This window comes from Cupressus sempervirens, chromosome 9 (genome assembly GCF_028749045.1).
Source record: "Cupressus sempervirens isolate cs-2001-9-10 chromosome 9, ASM2874904v1, whole genome shotgun sequence".
In the NCBI taxonomy this organism is placed as follows: Eukaryota; Viridiplantae; Streptophyta; class Pinopsida; order Cupressales; family Cupressaceae; genus Cupressus; species Cupressus sempervirens.
In genome coordinates this window covers 244,032,575-244,040,895 of record NC_143126.1, presented here as the reverse complement: position 1 = coordinate 244,040,895, position 8,321 = coordinate 244,032,575, and positions in this window count along the sequence as shown.

Sequence of the window (8,321 nt, the reverse complement as noted above, 5' to 3'; positions counted from 1 at the left end):
AGTATATCAAATGAAATATGGTATATACATCACTCGGTCTAAGTATGTGAAGGAAATATTAAAAAGTTTATGATTGGAAGATTCTAAACCAATTAGCACACCTATGGTGATAGGACATAAACTTTCAAAGAACGATGAATCTGGTGAAGTGAGTCAAACATTGTATAGGTCTATGATTGGCAAGTTGCAATATGTAGTACATAGGAGACTTGACATTGCATTAGCTATTGGGATTGTTGCAAGATTTTTTGTAAATCCTAAGGAGAATCACTTGATGGCTATGAAGAGAATTATGAGATATTTGAAAGGAATAGAAGATTTTGGTCTATACTACAAGAAAAATGAAAAATTTGAGTTAAGAGCCTACATAAATGCTGATTGGGCTAGAAATATTGCTAATAGAAAGAGTACAAGAAGTCGTTCATTTTTCTTAGGGAAGAGATTGGTCACCTAGACTAGTAAGAAAAAAAACTACATATCTAAATCTACTACTGAAGCTAAATATGTAGTTGCTACAGTAAATTGCAAAAATGTGGTATGGATCAAACAACTACTCAAAGGTGTGGAGAAAATCTTTTAACTTGTGGTACGTTATTGTGATAATACAAGTATTATAAACATATCAAAGAACCATATGATGCACATAAAGACTAAGCACATTGCAATCAAGTATCATTACTTGAGAGGGTTGGTTCAAGAAAAAGAAGTGAGGATGGAATATGTGAATACAAAAAAGAAGATATTAGATATATTCACAAAAGATTTACCTAATGATGCACATGAATATCTTAGACATAAACTAGGTGTGATGCCCCTATCCAAAGCTACTTAATATGCATGAGTATTGCCCTGCATCAACTAAGCTAAATGTTGTATGTTACAACTTGATGTAGTGGATGTTACTTTAGGAGTTGCCTAAAGTAATGAAGGGTCTAAATTTGAAAACTTATAGTCACATACAAGGTGATAGAGGGAGAACTTAAATCTATAATATCTGCATACGTAGATAAAAAGTAGTTGGCATTGTTGTGAAAGAGGGAGATATAAGAAAGAGAAAGAAAATAAAGGAGATAAAAGCTAATGATGATATAAGTAGTGGAAATCCAAGTGGAGATAGATTCCTGTGTTGAAGAAGGAGATTGTTGTAAACAAATTGATACAAGTATGATAAATTAATTTCAATCATTATTTTGTCACTGATGTTAAACTTGTTATTTTTTTGGTAAGATAACTTCTTATATGATTTAAGTACTATCACTTATTTGATTGATGAAGAGGATTTGATCAAAATATGTAATGGTAGCACCTGAAGGAAAGGTTGAGTTATGATATGTAAAGGACTACAAGAATCAACTAAGAAAGTGATTACATGATTTATTGATAATCTACTTAAGGTTTCAAAGGTTGGTTACACTAAGCAAGTTCAAAAGAATAAGTTAAACAAAGTTTGTCTGCAAAGCTTGATCGAGTGGATAGTAGGTGCCGAGAAAAGTTAGTGCAAGCCAAGTAGAAAATCACTTGGAGCGGAGTAAAATTCTATTCTAGTGTATGCCAAGCAAAATAGTGGATGCCAAGTAAAGTTTAGCTGATGCCGAGCACTAGTAAACTTTAGCTCGTGCTAAGTGATTTTATAGAGGATGTCGAGCAATGTAGTATGTGTCAAGCATCAGAAGCAAGTTAATGCTAAGTGTCAGCATTATTAGAAAGATCATGATTTCGATGGATCTAAGATGACAAGTTTCTTTTCCTGGATTGTGTGGGAAGATAAGATTGATGAGCTGGTGGCATAGAATTCATGGTAAACTGATTTTAGGGGAATTCAAAGAGGATTGAAGGAGAAGTTTTTAGAAGAGATATGAAATATGGGGTAGATTCATTGAATTTTACCTAATCTATCCTAATCCTAAATTGGATGATGGAAAATGAACGACAAAGGATCTTAATTTTCTATTTAAAGGAATGGTTGGTCAGAAGCAAAGGTTGTCATGTACAAGAACCTAAGGAAGACAAGGAGTTAAGGGTATTGCTTCATTCAGTGACCCAACAGAAGTGTCTACATTGGCATGTTAAGAAAGAAGGCTTAAGGGTATGGATGCTTGAAGGATAAACAAGCTATCAAACCTAAAATGTCTGAAAGCCAATTAGAATGGAGGACTGAAACAAAGGCCTATAATCTACAAATAGAGTTGGAAGTTGTTATCATATCAAGCCTTACTTTTACTCTCTAATAATTGTATCAGTCTAGGGTAAATACTTTGGATTAAAGGTGACCTAATAGTCATTTGTAAATCCTTTAACCGAGTGACATTCCAAGTGAATGGTCTAAAGTCTTCTAACAAGGCTCACTCCTAATGGGGTGATTGGAATCCTTTAATAGGGTCACATTTAACGGTGTGTATTGTAACCTTTAACAGGGTTTGCCTTTCACAGGGCATCACTTCAAAAGAGTGAAAAAGAGTAGCATGTTACTGGTGGTTTTTCTCAAATTGGATTTCCATGTAAATCATTGTGTCAAGTGTGTTGCTAAATCTATTATGTTTCATTTTTACATTTTGGCAAATTGATTTAATAGTAATCTACAAGTTTTTAAGTGATTACATAATCTTATGGATGCATGCATGATGATAATTTTTTTATGGGTTCACTAAGTTGTGAAAAATTTTATTTATACATTTGGACCTTGGATAATTGATTCACCACCCCCCCCCCCCTTAGTCATTCTAAAGAATTCCAACAATTGATCTCAGAGCCATCTACTTAAGAGGACTAGTTTTGAAGGTACTAAAAGCACAAAGATCATGATGTCAAAAAAGAGATGTACCCAAGCTTAATAGAGATAACTTTCCTGCATGGAAATTTTGATGAAGTTACACCTTGGATGACTTGGAGATCACGCACAATCTATCATTACTAATGAGCATGTTGATCCTGCTAGAGCCCTAACTCTTGAGGATATGAAAAAGAAGAAAGAACACAATCAGGCAATGTTGGAGATTGCTTTTTCCCTAAGCTATACTGAATTTGATGATATCAAAAGTTTGGACAATTCAAAGAAAATGTGGGATGCTTTACACCTCATCTATCGAGGAGACACAAATGTTCTAAGAACCAAAGCTGAAAGTCTCAGAGGTAAGTTTGATGATATGAGAATGCAAGAAGGTGAAAATATTGCTCAATTTGCTTCAAGGATAAAAGATGTTGTTAATGCAATAAGAGGAGCTACTGGCACAATAGATGATGACACTGTACTAAGCAAAGTTTTAAGAACACTGATGCCTATATATGCTATTAGAGTTTCTACAATACAAGAACTGAGATGTATACCAGGGAATAATATATCACTTGAAGGTCTGGCAGGTAGGCTCACTACTTTTGAGCTATATAACTTTAATAATTGGATTAGTGCAAGAAGTTGGGTCTCACTTTTGGCCAAAAAGTGGAAGTGTTTTTCCTTTTCTTGAATTTTTTTTCAATTGATGCTAAAATTTGAGTCATTTAGAGATTAAATATAAAAAAAACTTTAGAAATAAAAATTGTATTGCCTAGAATCTTCTTTTTGAATATGTAATTTATTTGTATAGCCATATGATGGATTTTTTTTTGGTATGGATCTTCAAAAACTACTCTTTCAAAATGCATGTTTCAAGACCATACCACGCTTGTGTACGGACACCATAATTTGACACAAATGAATGAATTTTTATGAATCCTTTTAAATGGAGTTACCTGACACACCAAAGATTGATGAGAATATTTTTCTTAAATTTTTTAATCAATAATTTTTTAATTAATTTTTGATTGGCTACAAAGGAAAATTTTAAAACCTCTCGTCTATGGACACCATAATTTGATCAAATTTTTACTTTTTTCAATTTTTTTTTTTTAACTTCAAAAGAATTGAATGTAGATTGATGAAATATAAATTAATTTAAGAAACTTCAAAAAAATATAAGAGTTATTAAAGTTTTAGTGAACATTGCTATTTTACATTGAGGTACCACATTTGATTAAAAAATAATACAAAAATAGTAAATAAAAGCATAACACTATAAAATTTATATTTTTGAAATCAGGACAATGAGAGCTCTAATGGGTTTTTGTTTCGTAAAAAAAATTTGATCGGGAAGACCCTCTAAAAATTATTGCAAGGCATGAATTTGTCAATTCAATGCCTTAGCCAAATCTTGAGAGGCCAAGGCATAGGCTTAGTCTCACCAAGGCATAGGCTTGGTCTCACCAAGCCTATCCCAAACCTAAATCTGAGGCAAGAAAAAAAAATCCTACCTCATGTTGTAAGAAATAGGCACCCATTATTTGAATTTCAAAAAACGGGTACTCATTTTGAAAACCTAAAAGTGGCTTGTAAAATTCGCTGAAAACTTAAAAAATTATATTTTTAAGAAATGGTTACCCAATTTTTACTTTTAGAAAATAGGTACTTGATTTTTAAAAAATGGGTACCCATTTCTTAAAAATTCAAATTTTTTATTTTTTGAGAAACAAGTACCCATTTTTTGAAAATAAAAATGGGTACCCGATTTTTAAAAATAATAGGTGCCCATTTTTTAAATTTAGGGTGGGGCACCTATGCTAAAAATGGGTGCCCATTTTTAAAAAATAGGTACCCATTTCTAAGAGGTTTCATTCTATAGATTTGACTTCCATGGAATTATGACCCAACTTTGTGCATTCACCCAATTACAAACTTAAAAATATTGAATTTTCTTTCAATGCTAAGCTATCATTGAAGGAACCTAATGAGAAGAAGAACAAAAAGATACAGTATGTGTCTAGTGACAGTGATACAAATGAGAAGGATGTAGATCAACTTGAAGCACTACTGGCAAGAAGATTTCATAGAGGTAAAGGAAAGTTCAAAAATAAATTACCTATGATTTGTTTCAATTGCAGTGAGGTTGGTCATATTGTTGCTAGATGTCCAGAGAAGAAGAACTACAGAGGTGGTCCCAAGTACAAAAGTAGAAGAGATGAAGACAGTAAGGATTACAAAGACAAAGGAAAGAAGTCTTTCTATATTGTTGAGGAGGAAATAAAAGATCAAACTGATAAACATGATGATGAAGTGGTGTATGTTGTAATGAAGGATGAATCTAATGAAGATGAGGCAACTACACTTTTGTCTTGTGTGAGCAAGAATGATAGATGGATGATTGACAGTGGATGTTCATATCACATGATTGGAGATAAAAGTAAGTTCATTACCTTAAATTTTTATGATGGAAATAGTGTAAGATTTGGTAATGATGCACCAGGTTTGATAAAAGGAAAATGTTCCATCAAACTCACAGAAAACATTTTGTGTGACAATGCTTACTATGTTCAAGGACTTAACTATAATATGTTGAGTGTGTCACAACTTAATAATTAAGGATGTATGGTTGAGTTTGAAATCAAGATTGCTAAGATATATGACACTGATCAAAAATTGATTGGAAAGGGTGATCAAACTAAGAGTAATAAATTATATCTTGATATAGAGGATGCTATTTGTCTAATTGTAAAGTTTGATGATGAGTGGCTATGGCACAAAAGGTTATGTCATGTTAATTTTGATAACTTGTTTACTATCAGTAACATGAGAAAAGTTAGAGGTTTTCCTAAGTTGAAGAAGCCTGATAATATAATTTGCAAACAATGTCAGCTAGGAAAAATGACAAAGTCAAGTTTTAAAAGTAAAACTCATACCTCTAAAGGAATAATAGAGATTGTTCATACTTACTTGTGTGGACCAATTTAATTGCAATGCTACAAAGGAGATAAGTACATTATGTTATTTGTTGATGACTATTCTAGAATGATGACGGTTATGATTGTGAAATAGAAATCTGATGCTTTCCAAATTTTTAAGTGGTACTTAGCAAGAGTTGAGAAGGAAACAAGTAAAAGTCTAAATTTTTTGAGATCTAATAGAGGAGGAGAATTTACATCAAATGAGTTTTAGATGTTTTGTAATGATAGAGGAATCAAAAGACAGACATCTACTCCTAGAACCCCTCCAAAAAATGGAATTTCTGAAAGGAGGAACAAGTCTATAATGGACTGTGCTAGGACACTCATGATGGAGAAGAATGTTGCTTTGAGATACTAGAGAGAAGCTATAAGTATAGTTGTCTATACCTTGCACCATGTACAAGTCAAAGAAGGTACACATTCAACACCTTTTGAACGATAGTATGCATACTCACCCAATGTAAAATATTTTAAGGTATTTGGAAGAAAATGCTATATTCTCAAAGACTTCAAGAATGGTATACTAGATGAAAAAAGTAAAGAAGGTATATTCCTAGGATGTTCCACAAGAAGTAAAGCTTATAAGTGTTTAAATACTAACACTAAAAAAGTTATTGAAAGTGCAAATGTGAAGGTATATGAGGATGAACCTATGAAAGAACTAGAATAATACAAATCATTTGTATACTTTTATGAAGGTATGTCTGCTAAAGAAGATGATGCAAATCAAGCTACAAACCAACAACAAGTTTTAGTGACTTCTAACTCACATACTATGAATGCCAAGTTTCATTTAGGAACTGATTTACATTTAGATGATAAGTTATAGAATGAAGTTGAAGCACATTCTAATTCTAAAATTAGTGTACATGAGAAAAATGTTGAACTACCTGATAGAAATGAACATAGTGACTCTGAAGTAAATAGACCAAATGAAGAAACCAAAGCTAAACCAAGATTGTCCAAATATTTCAAGAGACGTGATCTTGCTGCACAAATTCTTGGAGATAAAGATGCTAGAGCTATGACAAGAGACAAGTTGAGAAATGATACATGCTTGTTGAGCATGAAAGAGCCAAAATCAGTGAAAGATGCCTTAGAAGATGTGTACAAGAGTAAAGCCATGGAAGAAGAGATTGAAAATTTTGAGAAAGACAACACATGGACTCTAGTTCCTAGACCAGAAGAGAAAAATGTGATTGGCACCAAGTGGGCATACAAAAATAAGCTAGATGAAAATGATGAAGTCACAAGGAACAAGGCAAGATTAGTCTATAAAGGATATGCACAAGAAGAAGGAATTGACTATGGAGAAACAGTTGCTCGTGTTGCTAGATTGGAAGGAGTAAGAACTCTACTTGCTTATTCTACATACAAGGGTTTCAAAGTTTATCAAATGGATGTTAAATCTACATTTCTAAATGGCATATTAGAGGAAGAAGTTTACATAGAATAGCTAGAAGGATTTGTTGATATTAAAAATAAGAACATGGTATGTAGATTACACAAAGATCTATATGGTTTGAAGCAAGCATCAAGAGCATGATATGAGAGACTTCATAATTATGTTGTGAAGATTGGATTTGAAAGGACTGATGATAAGAAAAATCTACGTAGGAAGATAGAAAAAGGCAAAGGTATTTTGTTATCTGAAATTTTTGTTTAAAATCTCATATTTGGAGGTCAAGATGCTTTATGTAAGGCTTTTGAAAATGAAATAAAGCAAGAATTTGAGATTTCTATGTTTGGAGAGATCAAATTATTTGTGGGTTTGCAAGTACATCAAATGAAATATAGTATATACATCACATAGTCAAAGTGTGCTATGGAAATATTGAAAACTTTTGGATTGGAGGATTCCAAACCAGTAAGTACAATTGTGGTGACAAGACATAAGTTGTCAAAGAATGATGATTTAGCTGAGGTAAATAAAACATTATGTAGGTCTATGATTGCCAATTTACAATATGTAGTACATAACAGACCTAATATTGCATTATCTATAGGTCATAGTTGCAAGGTTCTCTACTAATCATAGGGATAATCATTTGATGGATAGAAAGAGATTAATGAGATATTTGAAAAGAATAGAGGAGTATGGTCTATACTATAAGAAAAATAAGAAATTTGAATTAAGAGCCTATACTAATGTTGATTGGGCTAGAAACATTGATGATAGGAAAAGCACTAGTGGAGGAGTATTTTTCTTGGGCAAGAGGTTGGTTACATGGACTAGAAAGAAACAAAACTGCACTTCACTATATACTATTGAAGTTGAATATGTTGTTGCTGCTATAAATTGTAAAAACATTGTATAGATCAAATAGCTACTCAAAGGTATGAAGGAAGAGATAACTAAACCAGTGATACTATATTGTGATAATGCAAGTGCTATAAATATATCAAATAATCCTATGATGCACACAAAGACTAAGAACATTGCAATCAAGTATCATTACTTGAGAGAATATGTTAACACAAAAGAGAAAATTGTTCATATCTTCACAAAAGCATTACCTAAGGGTGTTCATGAGTATCTAAGAGGTAAACTAGGGTTGATACCCCTATCA